We start from the raw sequence: 20,221 nt of genomic DNA, 5'->3' as shown, positions 1-20,221 counted from the left end.
TGGTCAGAAAACTGTGAGACTCCGAACCTCTCTGTCCATGCTCCTCCTCTTTCCAATTACACATGCTGCTATTGCACTTACATACTTCAAGTGGTAGACACCTTTTAGATTCTAATCCCAAACAGTGACATGTCATTACCTTACAAATGTTCAAATTTATTAATCCTGACTAGATGACTTATGTAGCAAATCTATGATTTATAAAACAAACATGAACTCCATCGTAAATTAAAATATAAAGCAGATGCTTGGCAGCTACATTACCGGCCCCTAATTGTTCTAACAATGTATTGCCTGAGAACAGTTGCCACATTTTTTTTTAACTTTACAAACATAATATGAATCTCATTGCTCATTGTTGGCTCATTGTTGGGGCTTAGTCTTTACCACTTGCCCTTTCAGATTCCACAAGCAACAAATCTTGGTGATGGGTCTGTCCAAAACATTAGTCTTGGCGGGGACTCGGCGGACGAGACCCTTCTTGTCTGGAACTGTTTTGGAGATGTTTCCCATAATCCATGAGTTTCGTGTCTAATGATGATGCCAGCTCTGTGTGCACTGCATGAATTGCTAAACAAGTGACTATAATGCCATATCTTTTTAAGATGGTTCTTCCACATCTTACTTCGAATGGGCCAAAGTAGTCTACACCAACCCGGGTAAAAGGGTGGATCATCTGGCAACACTCGCTTTTGTGGAAGATCAACCATCAGTTGTTTTCCAACTTTCCCATGTAAGCGACGACATGTCAAACACTTTGCAATGATCTTTTTAATGGCTGTGTTGGTGCTTGGATCCAAAACTTCTGTCGCAATTCAGAGATCATGTGATTGCGCCCTCCATGCCCAGTTTCTTCATGTATCTGTTGGATGACTAAATCAGAAATGTGAAAGTCTCTAGACAAGATAATAGGCTACATAGCAATTTCTGGCATAGCTGCCCAAGTCAGCCTTCCACCAACTCTCAACAGATCCTCTTGTAGTACGGGGTTGGGTTTGTATAAGTGGCTAGTGCGCTTCATACTTTGTCCCATGTGTTGAGCTGAAACTTTTGCGAATTTCTCCTTTTGACAAAATCTGATTATATCAAGCTATGCTTGATCCAGGTCTTCCACTGAAATTTGTGTAGGCTTAAAGCTTGTCTTGAAACTGTCAATCTGACTTTGTATCAGCTGTCAATCATTGTCTAGGCTATTGTCCACACTGGCTATATAAAGCTCTTTATGTTTTTGACAGAGACTCCAAAGTAAGGCTTTAACTTTCAGAAGCCACACCACTGATCTTTTCAACTTTATCCATGAGGAGAGGTAGTTTATCAGTCTCTTGAATAGAGCAACATTTTCTTACACCTTTATCTTGTTTACTGTGACTCTCTTGATCTCAGGATCGACAGGAGTGATTTCTGAATAATTCAATGGCATGTTAGGCAAAAACTCTACCGGACTGCGAAGAAAATCTGGCCCAGACACCCACGTTGTGTTCTTCATAAATTCATCTACTCTTTGCTCTCTCGAGGCGCAGTCAGCTGGATTCTTGTCTGTGCTGATGTGTTTGCACTGTTCCACATCAGAGCTGCAACTCTGTTTGCCACAAATGTACGAAAACATGTGGTCTCATTCCGGAGATACTGGAGCACCACCGTACTGTCTGTCCAAAAACTGATTCTGCAAGGCTCAGTTGTAGCTCTCTTCTCAGGACACTAACCATCCTAATGACTACTGTAGCCACAGTCAATTCCAGACAGGATATGGTAGGAGGTCTGAGAGGCGCCCCTCTGGACTTGACCATCATAAATGCACATTGTGTCTCATTGCTTGTGTTACGCACGAGTAGGTAGCTGACTATAAATACATTTTATTTATAGGCGCCTTGTCAAATATCACACCAAGATTTTTTGCATAGGGTTTGATGCTGGACAGATTGTGAAGCTGACCACAAAGCTCTCTGACGGAACTAAGCACTTTGAGTGCTCAGTTTCAGTAGAAAAGAAATTTAAACAATTAATTAATTAAACAACAATTTAAAAGTGAAAGGAGTGCTCTGTGGATTTAATCCCTATGTGTTAAAGTTTGTATCCAAAGAAGCAGGAAAGACAGTCGCATTGTGTTAGCAAATAAATAAAACGGTGGAAGTAAAATGGTTACATAGTGTTTCAAACAAATAAACTGAGAAAAATATTGAAAGCTGTAGCAAAAAGAGGTAAAATAAGTCTGAAGATTACTAGGTTTAAGTTACCTGAATTTAACTTAGAAAAAGCTGAGTAATTAAAAAAAGAAATGAAAGAATCAGAAAAATAGTGGGAGTATTCCCCCCAAGAGGGACAAAAGGACCCCCTGATGATCCTCTAATCGCCTGAGCCAAGGTGTGAAACTGGGTGTGGGTCACAATCAGCCAGGGTTTCGGGTGAGCTCATTGTGAAACCTGGCCCCACCCTATCATGCGAATTCCTGAGGTCAGATGGCCCAGGATGTGAGTGGGCGTTAAGGCGTCTGGGGAGGGAACTCAAAACTGGATTATAGATGGCAGAGAGTTGGTGTCGTAAACCCCCGCCTCTGTTCAAAGATGGTCGCTCACAGTGGACATAGATGCTTCTTTCACTCCTCTTTCAAACCATGTTGTCCTCTCTGTCCAAAATGTGAACATCGGCATCCTCGAAAGAGTGTCCTTTATCCTTAAGATGCAGATGGACTGCTGAGTCTTGTCCTGTGGAGGTGGCTCTTCTGTGTTGTGCCATGCGCTTGTGAAGTGGCTGTTTGGTCTCTCCAATGTAGAGGTCTGGGCATTCCTCGCTGCACTGTACAGCATACACCACATTGTTAAGTCTGTGTTTTGGAGTTTTGTCTTTTGGGTGAACCAGTTTTTGTCTGAGCGTGTTGCTGGGTCTGAAATGCACCGAGATGTCATGCTTGGAGAAAACTCTCCTGAGTTTTTCTGATACACCGGCTACATAGGGGATGACAATGTTGTTGCGTCTGTCCTTATCCTCCCTCGCTGGTGTCTGATCTTCTTTTCTGTGCCTCTTTGATGACTTTAAGAACGCCCATTTAGGATAGCCGCACGTTTTGAGTGCTTCCTTTACATGCGTGTGTTCCTTCTTTTTTCCTTCAGGCTTAGAAGGAACATGTTCTGCCCGGTGGTGTAGGGTCCTAATTACTCCAAGTTTGTGTTCCAGAGGGTGATGGGAGTCAAAGAGGAGGTATTGGTCCGTGTGTGTGGGCTTCCGGTAAACTTCGATGTTGAGGTTGCCATTCTCTTCAATGTGCACAGCGCAGTCCAGGAAAGGCAAACAGTTATCCTTTGTGTCTTCCCTGTGAATTCCCATCACTAGTAAGAAACATAATTTTAAATAGTTCTAAATAGCATTACTATTATTATGACCTTCAGACCAATATATTGACCTTGAAGAAGAGGTCAAAGGTCAAATGTGGCATGATATTTTTAATTTTTATATTGTACTTTTTATATGTTGACGATCAGAGAAGGTTAGTAATGTGTCAAGTGATGAGTAAAGTAAGGGAGTACTATTGCAAAAAAGTAATTGGATTACTGTTACTTTCCCATAAGCACGCTGTGTTACTGTGTTACTAAACCGTGATTTTGTTTGTGAGAGTGTCTCATGACAATGACGTAAGTGCGTGCGACGTTCGTAGAAACAGACGTGTGTATGTTGGGGGTGTCCAAATTCTTAGGCTGCATACTCCTGAGGCCACATTTATAGGCTGATTACGTTACAGTGACGTGACTAAGGCTGTCCAAATTTGTAGACTCCTCCAAATGCAGCCGAAAAATGCATCCTCCCTTTCTCCAGATTTAAAGGATAGGTCGGGTGTATCCTTCATGGCCAACCATATCCCAGATTTCATAGCATGGCCAAGCCAATTCCAGTGTCCAACAATGGCGGCAGCTACTTTTACAGTTTTAATACTACTCTTATTACTTTTTCTGGGTCATAAAATAAACGTTGAAGACATTTTCAGGCGAGAATGTAGCTGTGTAAACTTCAAATATCTGCTTGGTTTATCAAGACATCACATATTTGCAAAAGTGCTCCAACGTTTTCGGAGATGTCTGTTACCCACCAGCTCGATAGCTAGCCGGGTTAAGAAAAGCGAACTCCTGGCACATCGTTTTCAACCCCCCCCCCCCCCCCCCCCCCCCCCGTGCGAACTGATTAAACAGAAGTGTGAGATGATCGAGAATTTACGCCAGTGTCCTGTTATATTTTACATAGCAAGGAGCAGATGGCTGAGTTTATTAGACTCCATCAAGACAGCTGGTGACGCAAAACAGAATGCTAGACTGTCCAATTTCACAGCCGCTCACTTCTGGTTTATCCGTTCTTTGGATATGGCAGACCATTTCAGCCAAATATTGTGAATTTTCTAACACGGCTGGTTAAGAAATGGTGTAAAAAATGGTGTCTAATAATTCAGAATGCTATAAAAAACTACTTTGACCCCAAAAACTGCCGTATTTTATGCCAGAGAGTGGCGCCTTGAACGCTCCCGCTGAACGCAATTGCTTGCCCTATTCAGAGGGCCTGGCCCATGTAGGCCGCGAAGGCAGGATCCTCAGGAGGATGCAGCCTATGTTTAAAGCGTGAAAGTACTGACCTTACTTTGAGTTTGATTCCATAAAAAGTAACAAAAACATTAGCGTCCGCTGTACACTGCGTGGGAAGAAAACTTCTTTTTACAGCAATAAAAACAACTAAACTTCTGAGCAAGTACCTAGCACGCTGCCACGGGATTGTGAAATTTACAGAGAAACCCCCGGGTCCTCCCATTGACATGACCGCTGTTTAAATTCCCTGCTGACTTGGCCTCAATATGTCTAGAGGCAAGAATCAAGTGCACCCAAGAGGAATAAGCGCATCAGTGGTCATGTGCGCAGCATGCAGAGGGAGAGATGAAAGGAGCAGCGGCAGAGCATCGCAGTAGTAACACTGTTGTATGATTACATGTGTGTTAATGAACCTGTAAGTGTTATTACCTTTGACAAGTTAAAGGTAATAACACTTGGTTATACTTGTTGGTGCATGTTAAATTTATTGATGCCACGTTGGTAGGATTATTTAATTATTTAATTATTTTTTACTAAGTTAATAGCAGTGGCCACAATCTCCCGCTAAGATTACATCCAACAGTTAAAGAATTTTTCTGTTTTTTATTGTTTAGTTTAACTGTTGTTAGCTTGCCATGTTCTTGCCTTACTACTAGCAACATGTAAGACGTGCTATTTAGCCAACTTATGGTCTACAGTGACCCCTTGTGGACATTGTAAAATATTGTTGTGTCTGAGCAGATGATGTGTTGTGATTGTTTCTTAGTTATCTTTGATGCTACTAATTACAGAATTGCCTCTTTCTGTTTCCAGACAACCATGCTTATGGTCACATATACTGTGTCCTCTACAACAATAAGTTCATATATGAAGGCATGCCGGCTCGGACGTCGCCCGGATCAACAAGGTCCGCGTCAGGTTTTGAGGAACCAGGGCACCCTGACGAAAAGTGGGCTACTGGAACAAGAAGGCATTGATGGGCAAGAGACGAAAACAGGGCATTGTTGGAATGCTACTACGCAAGTAACCCCGGCGGAAGGGGCTACACGAATAGGATGAGGGACCTATGGATTCTTCGATACCCAACAATATCCACAATGACGGCGAAACAACTAGTAGCTCAGTGTTCCAACATTCAAAAGAAGGGACTGCTCTCACAGCTAGAGATTGACGAGGTACAACATAAATGCTACGGCAAGGAGGAGTCAGGATGCCAGGTTAGGTGGGAGATGTCATCACCCCCACTCGAGATTGGGTACATAGCCCCAAGTGCGATAGGAGAAGGATCGTTGAGTGCGAGAGGAACTGACCTGAAAAATAGGATCATGGCCAAGCTTGAAACCTGGATCCTCCGTAGCCGGTTACCAAGATTACGTGAAGTACCCTCAGAAGGTCTGCTAGATGATGTTAATGCAGCACTACGGACAATACCTACAACCACGATTACCGACACTAACAAGCTGATCTACAATACGGCAGCAGTGATCAGTGAGATGCTTGGCTACAAGTTGAACAGCCACAAGGGGCAGTACCCTCCATGGAGAAGGAGGCTAGAGGGCAAGATCAAAGTAGCACGGAGGGAGGTTAGCCAACTAACGGAGTTGCAGAAAGGTGCGACAAAGAAGGTGCATAAGAAATAGAGCAAGCTGTCCATACCTGAGGCCTTGGAAACTGCCAAGCAAAGACTCACAGCCTTGGCCAGCCGCTTGAGGAGGTACACCAGAGAGATAGAAGGCAGGAGAATAAACCAGCTGTTCTCCACAGAACCAGCAAAGGTGTACTCTCAGTGGCAAGGGAACAATAATAAGAGAACAGCACCACCAAGGCTGGAGACGGAGCAATACTGGAAGAGCATATGGGAGAAGGACGCAACCCATAACGGCAATGCTCAGTGGCTAGTGGATCTGAGGGCAGTCCATAGCGACCTCCCTGAACAGGGTCCAGTAACCATCACAGTGGCAGATATCCAAGAAAGGGTCTCCAGTATGAAGAGTTGGACAGCACCAGGGCCCGACATGGTTCATGCCTACTGGCTAAAGAAGCTGACTGCACTCCACGAGCGTCTGGCTGCACAAATGAACCAGCTGCTAGTTAACGAGAGACACCCGGAATGGCTAACCGAAGGCCGGACGGTCCTGATCCCCAAGGACCCCAAGAAGGGACCGGTCCCCTCCAACTACCGACCAATAACCTGCCTCAGTACTACATGGAAGCTCCTGTCAGGCATCATATCGACTAAGATGAACAGGCACATGGGTCAATACATGAGCGGGACACAGAAAGGAATTGGCAAGAATACCAGAGGAGCAAAACATCAGCTACTGGTAGACAGAACAGTCAGCCGAGACTGCAAGACCAGACTGACCAACCTGTGCACTGCCTGGATTGATTACAAGAAGGCCTATGACTCAATGCCCCACAGCTGGATACTGGAATGCCTAGAATTGTACAAGATCAATGGGACCCTAAGAGCCTTCATCAGGAACTCAATGGGGATGTGGCGTACAACACTAGAGGCCAACTCCAAGCCCATAGCACAAGTCACCATCAAGTGCGGGATCTACCAAGGAGATGCTCTGTCCCCACTGCTGTTCTGCATAGGCCTGAACCCCCTCAGTGAGATCATTAACAAGACTGGCTACGGATACCGACTACGGAACGGAGCAGTTGTCAGCCACCTCCTGTACATGGATGACATCAAGCTGTATGCCAAGAGTGAACGAGACATCGATTCACTGATCCACACTACCAGGCTATACAGCAATGACACTGGAATGTCGTTCGGATTGGAGAAGTGTAGTCGGATGGTAACAAAGAGAGGGAAGGTAGTCAGAACTGAGGGGATTGAACTACCAGAAGGCAACATTGCAGACATAGAGGACAGTTACAAGTACCTGGGGATCCCGCAGGCGAATGGGAACCATGAAGAGGCCGCTAGAAAAGCTGCAACCACCAAGTACCTGCAGAGGGTCAGGCAAGTCCTGAGGAGTCAGCTGACCGGTAAGAACAAGATCCAGGGAGTCCGGTAATGGCGGCTGGCTGAAAGGACGTGCCCACTTCTGCTCCGCTATCTTTCTGTAAAATCCTGAATAATACTCGTTTGTTAGACATTGAACGACACCTAGGACAGCTGTGATGCCTCTCTCGCAAAGGAAACCCGGGAAAAACATTAGTAGACCGACTCAATCAAAATTATCTAACTTCACTTCTAAGTTGAACTCTGAGGCTAGCTGTGAAGCTAGCGTTAGCCGTGAAGATAGCGAGACTGGTATCAACGCTAGCCAGGCGATGGAGGAGGGAAATGATGAGCCGACTGAGAGGGAAGAGACGGCCGAAGGCTCAGACGTAATACTGGCGGCTATTGCAAGCTTGAAATCCGACTTTTCCTCCAAACTTGATGGTATTTTGTCAGCAATAGAGACCGTGAGGAAGGATGTTAATGAGTGTGCCAAGCGGGTCAGCGAGGCGGAGGCCCGGATATCTGCAGCAGAAGATAGCATTACCACCTTGGAAGCAAAGGTACGGACTCTTGAAAATAACAACAAAAACCTCGAGGACAAAGTGCTGGATCTGGAGACCAGATCGCGACGATCTAACTTGAGACTTGTTAACCTGCCCGAGGACGCAGAAGGAGAAGACGCGTGCGCTTTCTTGGAAAACTGGCTACCAGAGGCTCTGAACTTGGCGCCGCTACGAACCGCTCTGACGCTGGAGAGAGCGCATCGGGTCGGCCAGAAGAATATGTCAAATACCGCTGCACCACGGACTATGATCATGAAGTTTCTAAACTACAAGGATAAAATGACCGTGATAAGAGCTGCCAGGGCAAAGGGACAGATTCTTTTCAAGAATCGCCCGGTGAGATTTTATGAGGACCTAGCGACCGGAGTGCACAAAAGACAGAAAGAGTTTGACGCCGTGAGACAAAAGCTTCGCTCCATGGGTATCCGGTACGGCATGATTCCTCCTGCGCGACTGATAGTGACACACAACGGACAGTCCCGCATCTTTAACCTGCCAGGTGAAGCGGAGAACTTTGTGAAGGCTCTGAGGTCGGAAAGTGAACCGGGGTGAGATGATGTAATCATGGTCATACTACAGTGTGCTGGCATGGAGGGATGATTACTGAGCTTTAAGTTTAGAAAGAAGTGAGAGGGAGAGAGAGAAAGACCAGTTTGTTATACTTATTTGTTTATTGGTCCAGAGGCTCACAGCCACTATTAGTACCCTGATTTTCTTATCGTATTCAATAACGAGTTTTTTGTTTGCATAGCGGGGTGGGGTAAGGGAAAAGTGTTCAGGCACAGTCGGTTGATCCTCACTTTTGGGTGGAACAACCTTTAGCTGTTAGACAGGTGCCAATATGTATAGGGGGAGGGAAATGGGTGCCCAAGTTCAAGTTAAAGGGGCATATTCAGTATTCATTGTTATGGATGTAGTTTTTGACATTCAGGTATTATTTATTTCTCTGTCCTTTAATATTTCAAATGTGTTGGGAAGCTCATTCAGTGTTATATGTTATGTCTGGTGGGATAAGAATTAAAATTTCTTCTTGGAACTGCAGAGGGCTACAAAAACTGGAGAAGGTAAAACAGGTAATGTCTAGACTGAACTCTATGCACTCTGATATCATGCTGCTGCAGGAAACGCACCTGTTGTCTAGTCAAGAGGCGAAGATTAGGAGGAGGTGGCAAGGCAGTATATATTCTGCGCCCTTCACTTCTCAGGCAAGAGGTGTTATGATCTTGATCCACAAATCTATACCATTTCAGGTGACAAAGGTTATTAAAGACAAGGCTGGGAGATATGTTATTTTACAGGGCACACTTATTACGGAAAAAATAATCCTGATAAATATCTATGCTCCAAACATTGACGACCCAAAGTTTTTTCATAATCTTTTTCTTACAGTATCATGTCTGTCTGGTAGCCTTATTATGGCAGGGGATTTTAATTGTACGTTGAACCCAGAGTTGGATAGGAGCTCAGGTATTGATCTCTCTCATCCTAAAAGTAGGCAAACTATTCAACATTTTATGAAAGAACTTGATCTGAGGGATATTTGGAGGGATATGAACCCTAAGGTCTTAAAATACTCCTGCTATTCACATACACATAAATCATACTCGCGTATTGATTACTTTTTAGTTTCTGCCAATTTGAGCTATAAAATAAAGGACTGTCACTATGATAATATTTTAATATCTGACCACTCGCCAAACTCGTTAATATATGAAGATCTGAGACTGAAGAGAGATCCCCCTAGGTGGAGATTTAAACAAAAGTGGCTCCTAGACTCAGAATTTATATCTTTCATAGATAACCAAATAAACATTTTTTTTGATACTAATAGGGATGAAACATCACCCTGCTCAAGATGGGAAGCTTTTAAGGCCTACATAAGGGGTCAGATTATTAGCTTCACAAGTTATAGAACAAAGCAAACTTATCAGAAAACAAAAAAGTTGGAGGCAGAGATTGAGATGCTTGAGGGAGAATATTTTCAAAGTTTTTGTCCAAGAGTCCATCAAAAGCTTCTGTTACTAAGAACACAGTATAATGAACTTTCTGCTTCTAAGGCAGCCTCACATCTTTTGCGTCTTAAACAGACATTCTATGATCAAGGGGAAAAGCCCGGGAAATTATTAGCCTGGCGCCTCCGTCAATTACCGAATGAGAAAAACATTGCCTCAGTTGAAAACAGTGATGGACAGGTTATTGTCGACCCTCTAGGAATTAATGAAACTTTTAAGGTTTTTTTTGAAAAATTATATAACTCAGACATAACACACATGGGACAAGAGCAAGATCTCTTCTTGGATACCCTTCAGTTGCCCAGCATTTCAGGACTAATGAGCGCAGATCTTGATACACCTATAACAAAGGAGGAGATATCTATAGCAATAGACCATTTGAAAACAGGTAAAGCCCCAGGCCCAGATGGGCTGCCGACAGAAATTTATAGGGAATTTAAAACTAAACTGCTGTCCCCTCTTTTTGACATGTTTTCGGATTCATTTGAAAAGGGAATCCTTCCGGTCTCATTAAGAGGAGCCCTGATAACTTTATTGCCCAAACCTGGTAAACCGTGCAATAAATGTGGTAACCTAAGACCAATAAGTCTTCTTAATGTGGATCTAAAGATACTTTGCAAAATTTTGGCTCGAAGACTGGAGAGATCTTTACCTGACCTAATTACCTGTGATCAGAATGGGTTTATTGCGGGCAGACAGGGATTTCATAATGTGAGGAGAGTGTTGGATATTCTTCATAGTCAGGAGGGAAAACCGGACACTGCTCTACTATCATTAGATGCCGAAAAGGCCTTTGATAGAGTTGAGTGGCCCTATTTATTTGAAATATTAAAAAGATTTGGCTGTGGGGATAATTTCTGTCGGTGGATTAGACTTTTATATAATGAGCCATATGCTGAAATACTGACAAATGGAATTATATCTAAACCGTTTGAAATTAAACGGGGCTGTAGGCAAGGGTGCCCTTTGTCCCCTTTATTGTTTATTTTAGCAATTGAACCGTTTGCCATTGCGGTGCGGTCCCATAAGAGTATAACTGGTCTATTGGTAAACCAACAGGAACACAGAATTGCTTTGTTTGCAGATGATGTTATTCTCTTCTTGGAAAAGCTGAAGGAGTCTATCCCAGCCTTGTTGGATCTACTACACATATTTGGACGGATATCAGGATATAAAGTGAACAAAGAAAAATCTTCACTAATGATACTTAACTCAGGAGAGAGAGAGGGTGCTGGAAATCCTTTCCAATTCAAAATGGTAGACTGTTTTACTTATCTGGGGATTAAGATAGTGCCATGTTTGAGAGATATTGTTGGAGTTAACTACACCCCCTATGGTAGACTCAATCCCTAGATAGATGGAAGCCCTTGCCCTTGTCACTTATAGCGAGAATTAATGTTCTCAAATTAAACATAATGCCCAAACTTTTGTACCTGTTCCAGAACATCCCATTGTCACCCCCTGCTAACTTATTTTCACACCTGAAGACAATTTTTGTACGTTTTTTGTGGAATGATAGACGACCAAGGCTCCGTTTATCACTCTTGTACTTACCGTATGACAGAGGAGGCCTCAAATGTCCCAATCCACTTTGGTACTATTGGGCAGCCCAATTGAGGACTATGATGTATTATTTTACAGATAAATCCCCCCCGCCTTGGACAAATATGGAAAACAGTTCAGTACCTCTTCCCCTTCCCCAGTACCTATACTCAGCGAAAGTCAAAATGTTGAGAAAAAAGACAAAAAATCCTATAGTCAGAAATATGATTATGATCTGGTATCAGGTTAAAAAATACCTGGGTGAACCCACCTCCTTCGCACGCTTTAGCCCAATATGGGGTAATCTATTTTTCCCTCCAGGCAGAGCAGACCCTGGTTTTAGGAAGTGGGCTGACAAAGGCTTAAAGACAATAGGGGATCTCGCGGGATCAGAGGGTGAGATTTTGATGTCATTTGAGGAGTTGATTTCCAAGTATGATATCCCATGCAAACATCGATTTAAATATCTACAAGTGAGAAACTTTATTAGATCATCTCAAAATCAGTGTTTGTCAATCCCTCCGTTTTCCACTTTGGAAACAGAAATGAAAAGAGATTGCTTTGGAAAGGGAATAATCTCCAAATTATATAATATGTTAGTAGAGGGTTCCCCTGAATCTTCTTTAGGAAAACTTAATGCCTGGAGGGAAGATTTACGGGAGGACTTATCCTCCGAAGACTGGGAGGAGGCATGTGCTGAAGCACAAACACAAACTACCAGTACTCGTCTCAAAGTATTGCAATATAATTGGCTAATGAGGACGTATGTGACTCCAGAAAAGCTTAATAAGTATAATGGTGATATCCCAGACTTGTGTTTCAGGTGCGGTGAGGAGAAAGGGACGTTTTTCCACTGTGTCTGGGAATGCAATAAAGTACAACGGTTTTGGAAAGAGATTAAACAAGCTCTGGATATTATATTGGGTACACAACTAGCTCTTGACCCTAAAATTTTTATTTTAGGGTTATATCCTGATGGACATCTTATGTCTAGAAAGGTAATTACCGCCCTGGACCTATGTCTACTGCTGGCAAAAAGAGTCATAGCACTCTCATGGAGGAAGACCAGTAAACCAAAATACATTAACTGGATTAAGGAATTGTCCACAACTTTACCTATGGAAAAAATTACTTACATTATCAAGGGGAAACTACCACTTTTTCAAAACATCTGGGGTCCCTTTATGCAATATATGGGAAATATGGATCTTGGCAGTATGGTGGATGGGGCAGATGGGGTGTAAATGTTGGTGGTCCTCTGCAGTTTCCTAAATTAATCTCTTTTATACTTGATCTTTAATGCTGTGTGACTTATACATTTGAGTTTGTAACTTTGAACCATGCACAATAGTGTAACCGAGTTGGTGTTGAGCAACCCTTGGAAATAGAGAAGCTTATTATTATTATTATTATTATTATTATTATTATTATTATTATTATTATTATTATTATTATTATTATTATATGTATTTTTTTTTTATTTTTTTTTGGGGGGGGGGGGGGGTTTGTGTTTTCTTTTTCCTTTGTTTGACTAAGTTATTATTTACAGGTCATATAGTTTGTACTTCCACTTAACTGTTGCTCTCTAACATCTTATCAGTGTCTGATTTGCAAGGGAGGGCGAGTGACTGTTGTACAATAATTTAGCTGCCCTGGATGTCTCCTTTGCTGTGGAAGTACTCCAATTTCTGTATGTAATTTTGAAACGCAATAAAGATATTGTTGGAAAAAAAAAAAGAACAAGATCCAGGCCATCAACACGTACGCCCTGCCCGTGATCAGGTACCCTGCTGGGGTAATAGGCTGGCCAAAGGAGGAGATAGAAACCACTGACATAAAGACAAGAAAGCTCCTTACCATGCGTGGAGGGTTTCACCCCAAGTCCAGCACCCTGAGGCTGTACGCTAAGCGGAAGGAAGGGGGCCGGGGACTGGTGAGTGTCAGCACCACAGTCCAGGATGAGACAACGAACTTCCAAGAATACATTGGGAAGATGGCCCCAACTGACCGAGTGCTCAGTGAATACCTCAGGCAGCAGAAACCCAAGAAAGAGGAGGGAGACGAGGAACCATCATGGAAGGACAGGCCCCTGCAAGGTATGTACCACCGGCAGATAGAGGAGGTGGCTGATATCCAGAAATCCTACCAGTGGCTGGACAAAGCTGGACTGAAAGACAGCACAGAGGCACTAATCATGGCAGCACAAGAACAAGCTCTGAGTACAAGATCCATAGAGGCTGGGGTCTATCACACCAGGCAAGACCCCAGGTGCCGGCTGTGTAAAGATGCCCCAGAGACAATCCAGCACATAACAGCAGGGTGCAAGATGCTAGCAGGCAAGGCATACATGGAACGCCATAACCAAGTGGCCGGCATAGTGTACAGGAACATCTGTGCCGAGTATAACCTGGAAGTCCCGAGGTCAAAATGGGAGATGCCCCCAAGGGTGGTGGAGAATGACCAAGCTAAGATCCTGTGGGACTTCCAGATACAGACAGACAAAATGGTGGTGGCTAACCAACCGGACATAGTGGTGGTAGACAAACAGAAGAAGACGGCCGTAGTGATCGATGTAGCGGTTCCGAATGACAGCAATATCAGGAAGAAGGAACACGAGAAGCTGGAGAAATACCAAGGGCTCAGAGAAGAGCTCGAGAGGATGTGGAGGGTGAAGGTAACGGTGGTCCCCGTGGTAATCGGAGCACTAGGTGCGGTGACTCCCAAGCTAGGCGAGTGGCTCCAGCAGATCCCAGGAATAACATCGGAGATCTCTGTCAAGAAGAGCGCAGTCCTGGGAACAGCTAAGATACTGCGCAGGACCCTCAAGCTCCCAGGCCTCTGGTAGAGGACCTGAGCTTGAAGGATAAACCGCCCGCAGGGGCGTGCTGGGTGTTATATACACTCAACAAAAATATAAACGCAACACCTTTGTTACTGCTCCCATTCCCCATGGGATGGACGTAGAGACCTAAAATTCATCCCAGATACACAATATAACCATCCCTCCCAAACAGTGGTCACAAATCAGTCCAAATGTGTGGTAGTGGGCACATCTGCCATATTGAGATAATCCATCCCACCTCACAGGTGTGCCACATCAGGATGCTGATCTGACATCATGAGTAGTGCACAGGTGTACCTCAGACTGCCCACAACAAAAGGCCACCCTGGAATGTGCAGTTTTTTGCGCTATTGGGGGTCTGGGGACCCAGAACCGGTCAGTATCTGGTGTGACCACCATTTGCCTCATGCAGTGCAACACATCGTCGCATGGAGTCTATCAGATTGTCAATTGTGGCCTGTGGAATGTTGGTCCACTCCACTTCAATGGCTGTGCGAGGTTGTTGGATATTCGTGGGAACTGGTACACGCTGTCGTATACGCCGGTCAAGCACATCCCGAACATGCTCAATGGGTGACATGTCCGGTGAGTATGCTGGCCATGCAAGAACTGGGACATTCTCAGCTGCCATCTGCCCTGAACAATGTGAACCATGATTCATCCGTGAAGCGCACACCTCTCCAACGTGCCAGACGCCATCGAATGTGAGCATTTGCCCACACAAGTCTGTTACGGCGACGAGCTGGAGTCAGGTCAAGACCCTGATGAGGACGACGGGCATGCAGTTGAGCGTCCCTGAGACGGTTTCTGACAGTTTGTGCAGAAATTGTTTGGTTGTGCAAACCAATTGTTCCAGCAGCTGTCTGGGTGGCTGGTCTCAGACGATCTTGGAGGTGAACCTGCTGGATGTGGAGGTCCTGGGCTGGTGTGGTTACACGAGGTCTGCGGTTGTGAGGCCGGTTGGATGTGCTGCCATATTCTCTGAAACGCCTGTGGAGACGGCTTATGGTTGAGAAATGAACATTCAATGCACGGGCGACAGATCTGGTTGACATTCCTGCTGTCAGCATGCCAATTGCACGCTCCCTCATTGCTTGTGGCATCTGTGGCATTTTGCTGTGAGACAAAACTGCACATTCCAGGGTGGCCTTTTGTTGTGGGCAGTCTGAGGTACACCTGTGCACTACTCATGATGTCAGATCAGCATCCTGATGTGGCACACCTGTGAGGTGGGATGGATTATCTCAATATAGCAGATGTGCCCACTACCACACATTTGGACTGATTTGTGACCACTGTTTGGGAGGGATGGTTATATTGTGTATCTGGAATGAATTTTGGGTCTCTACGTCCATCCCATGGGGAATGGGAGCAGTAACAAAGGTGTTGCGTTTATATTTTTGTTGAGTGTATGTATATATATATATATATATATATATATATATATATATATATATATATATATATATATATATATACACACACAGGGAGTGCAGAATTATTAGGCAAATGAGTATTTTGTCCACATCATCCTCTCCATGCATGTTGTCTTACTCCAAGCTGTATAGGCTCGAAAGCCTACTACCAATTAAGCATATTAGGTGATGTGCATCTCTGTAATGAGAAGGGGTGTGGTCTAATGACATCAACACCCTATATCAGGTGTGCATAATTATTAGGCAACGTCCTTTCCTTTGGCAAAATGGGTCAAAAGAAGGACTTGACAGGCTCAGAAAAGTCAAAAATAGTGAGATATCTTACAGAGGGATGCAGCAGTCTCAAAATTGCAAAGCTTCTGAAGCGTGATCATCGAACAATCAAGCGTTTCATTCAAAATAGTCAACAGGGTCGCAAGAAGCGTGTGGAAAAACCAAGGCGCAAAATAACTGCCCATGAACTGAGAAAAGTCAAGCGTGCAGCTGCCAAGATGCCACTTGCCACCAGTTTGGCCATATTTCAGAGCTGCAACATCACTGGAGTGCCCAAAAGCACAAGGTGTGCAATACTCAGAGACATGGCCAAGGTAAGAAAGGCTGAAAGACGACCACCACTGAACAAGACACACAAGCTGAAACGTCAAGACTGGGCCAAGAAACATCTCAAGACTGGTGTTTCTAAGGTTTTATGGACTGATGAAATGAGAGTGAGTCTTGATGGGCCAGATGGATGGGCCCGTGGCTGGATTGGTAAAGGGCAGAGAGCTCCAGTCCGACTCAGACGCCAGCAAGGTGGAGGTGGAGTACTGGTTTGGGCTGGTATCATCAAAGATGAGCTTGTGGGGCCTTTTCGGGTTGAGGATGGAGTCAAGCTCAACTCCCAGTCCTACTGCCAGTTTCTGGAAGACACCTTCTTCAAGCAGTGTTACAGGAAGAAGTCTGCATCCTTCAAGAAAAACATGATTTTCATGCAGGACAATGCTCCATCACACGCGTCCAAGTACTCCACAGCGTGGCTGGCAAGAAAGGGTATAAAAGAAGAAAAACTAATGACATGGCCTCCTTGTTCACCTGATCTGAACCCCATTGAGAACCTGTGGTCCATCATCAAATGTGAGATTTACAAGGAGGGAAAACAGTACACCTCTCTGAACAGTGTCTGGGAGGCTGTGGTTGCTGCTGCACGCAATGTTGATGGTGAACAGATCAAAACACTGACAGAATCCATGGATGGCAGGCTTTTGAGTGTCCTTGCAAAGAAAGGTGGCTATATTGGTCGCTGATTTGTTTTTGTTTTGTTTTTGAATGTCAGAAATGTATATTTGTGAATGTGGAGATGTTATATTGGTGTCACTGGTAAAAATAAATAATTGAAATGGGTATATATTTGTTTTTTGTTAAGTTGCCTAATAATTATGCACAGTAATAGTCACCTGCACACACAGATATCCCCCTAAAATAGCTAAAACTAAAAACAAACTAAAAACTACTTCCAAAAACATTCAGCTTTGATATTAATGAGTTTTTTGGGTTCATTGAGAACATGGTTGTTGTTCAATAATAAAATTATTCCTCAAAAATACAACTTGCCTAATAATTCTGCACTCCCTGTATATATATACTGCAAGTGTATACCCAGCACTTCCAGTATATATATATATATATATATATATATATATATATATTCTACAAGTGGTCCATCTAGCCAGATCTATACATGCTGCGCTATGGCTACACCCAGAGAGTTCAACGATGACCAGCCTGCACTGAGTCCCCGTCCCAGCAGGGTGCAATGCATTTCTGGACATCTGGAGGACTTCGAACTCACCTACCCAGCTCACCGTCTTTATAGCCCCACAGTAAGACCAGCATCACCACCGAGTCTAACTTATTCTGCACCACTCAGCCCTGGGTGTTCCCCTAGCTACCCTGCAGCTATTCGCTATGGTACGGCAAGTCCAGAGGATAGATGGCTAGATAGATGAATAGGATAGGATAGATGAACAATAAGCCAGCAAATGAAAGAAGTTGAAGTGGAAATGGACAGGGTCAGATTGCCTTCGTATCCACAGAGTGCACATCTGCCTCACCCTTCATACCACTATGCCGCATTTCAGCCACATTACAGTAGCGTCCCCCATTTAGAACTGGGTTACCCTGTTCGGCCTCCCAGTCCAAGAGCTGCACCTACCATTCAGCAGCAGGCTCTACACACTCCACAGAAGTCCCTGCTCCTCAAGTGCAGGTTGACACTGCTGCACCAAACACACAACCTGCTTCAGAAGCCTATACCGGCCTCCGCATCCACAGCTCCTCCAGCCTGCTTGCCTCCGTTGCCAAAGCAGCCTGTACCTCCTGCTTCAATGCAGCCAGAACCACATGTGCCTCAGCCAGTGCCCTCTACCACACCTTTACAGCCTGAACATGCCCCGCCAGAGCAGCAGTATGTGTTAGGATGCCTGGGTCTTTGACCCACGGTTTTGAGTTTATTATATTATTTATCATTTCTAGTCTTTGGTTTCTTTGTTAGAGTTCTGTCTTATGGTTTATGTCTCTCTATAATCCATAGTTGCTGTCTCCCCTGTCTGCTATATCCCCATGTCCAGTCAGTGTCTGTGTCTGCCCTGGTCCCACGTCTCTGTTCCCTCTGTTGTAGTGCCTGCCTGTGAGTCTGTGTCTGTAAGTTCAGTCTGCGTTATGTTTCCTGTTTTACTTTGAAAGTCCGTGTCTCATGTAAATGTGTCTGGTTGTGCTTCCTTTGTCTCGTTAGGCCTGATTTGCCCCAGCTGTGTTTCCCTCCTGTTGCCCATTCCCTGATTGCTCCCTCTATGTATTTAAGCCCTGTGTTTCAGTTTGTCGGTGTTGCGATCTACCCTCATCTTGCTGTGTGTTCTGTCTGCGTAAGCTTATTTTGTATTCCTAGTTTTGTTACCCTTTTGAGTTCAGCATTAAAGCTGTTTTGAGTTCATGTTTCGTTTCCGTGAGTCTGCATTTTCCTGCCTGCACACAGCCTTCACATGACAGCATGATGCACTTCCCAGGGACTGGCAGTCTGCTCCACCACCATATCCACCTGTGCATTATCCTAGAACACCTCATGTTCAGCACTATTATCCAACACCTCACCCAGTAGAGAGCTCTCATCAGCCCATTATGATGGAAATGGCAATTGCTTCATCATTTGGCATTCCTAAACCTAAACTGACTGTATACAGTTCAGGGAAAGAAAGTGATTTTCTTATGCTCTAAAGGGTCTGGACAGCTTACTAGTGAAGACTGTAAGTATCAGATCCTGCTTGGCCATCTCACATTCCTCTCTGCACTTGAAGTGGCGAAGAGGTATGTCATACACAAGTGCCACGCAAGACCTCACATAGAGGTATGGCCAGCCAAGGCAGCTAGTGCAGGGAGAACTGAAGACCTTTTTGAATGCCCCAGCAGTCAGGGCCGGAGATTGTCAAGGGTTTGAGGACTTTGCTACCGCAGTTGGAACTCTGGTGGGAATGCTGAGTACAATGGAGGGCCCCTCATCGTCAGAGTTGAGGTGTGGGCCTCATGTGGACACCCTACTCATCAAACTCCCCACTAACTATCGAGATACATTTCACTAGCTGGGCTTATATCTTCGATATAAAAGGCAATTTGGATATTGGCCTATAACTGTTAGGAAGACATGGATCCAGCTGAGGTTTCTTTAATATTGGCTCAACAACAGCTTGTTGAAAGAAGCTGGGAACTGAGCCAGTATGAAGAGAAATATTGATCATTTCCACAATACAGGGGCCAATGGAATCAAACACACTAGTGAAAAGTGAAGATGGAAGGACATCAAGGGGGCTTGAAGTCTGTTTTATATGACAAAGCAGGACTCTGATGTCTTGTAATGTAACAGGAGTAAAAGAGGACCAAGTATCAGAGGAGAGGAAATTGTAAGTTTGATATTGAGAAGATGATGGAGAGATATTTGACCTGATGGCAGTGACCTTATTTGTGAAATAGTTCATAAACTCATTGCATTCAGAGGTTGAGTGAACTGGTGCACATGGAGCATCAGGAGAAACAATACTCTTAATTGTTTTAAACAAGAATTTAGGTTCTTTCTTTTTAGAAGCTATGAGGTGTGAAAAATACTCTGTTCTGGCATTTTTCCACATGTCATTTAGTAAGAGGATAGATTCTTTAAGGTGTAACCTATAAACCTAAAGCTTGGAAGCCTTCCACAAACGTTCTAGCTTGCGACAATATCTCCTGAAATTACGAATGTTTTCATTTATCCAAGGACGAGATTTCAAACATAGCACAGTA

General features: G+C 44.2%; 1 protein-coding gene across 1 annotated transcript in view; it reads right to left on the bottom strand.

Moving 5' to 3' along the window:
* The window catches only part of LOC146656966 (glutathione hydrolase 5 proenzyme-like), a 168,223-nt gene that overhangs the window by 14,899 nt on the left and 133,103 nt on the right, over nucleotides 1-20,221 (bottom strand). The window lies entirely within an intron of this gene.

The sequence above is a fragment of the Rhamphochromis longiceps genome, linkage group LG12, assembly GCF_057381845.1.
Source record: "Rhamphochromis longiceps isolate RC_006_pf linkage group LG12, R_longiceps_female_GT1.1, whole genome shotgun sequence".
Taxonomy (NCBI): Eukaryota; Metazoa; Chordata; class Actinopteri; order Cichliformes; family Cichlidae; genus Rhamphochromis; species Rhamphochromis longiceps.
This window is presented reverse-complemented; position numbering and strand designations above follow the sequence as displayed.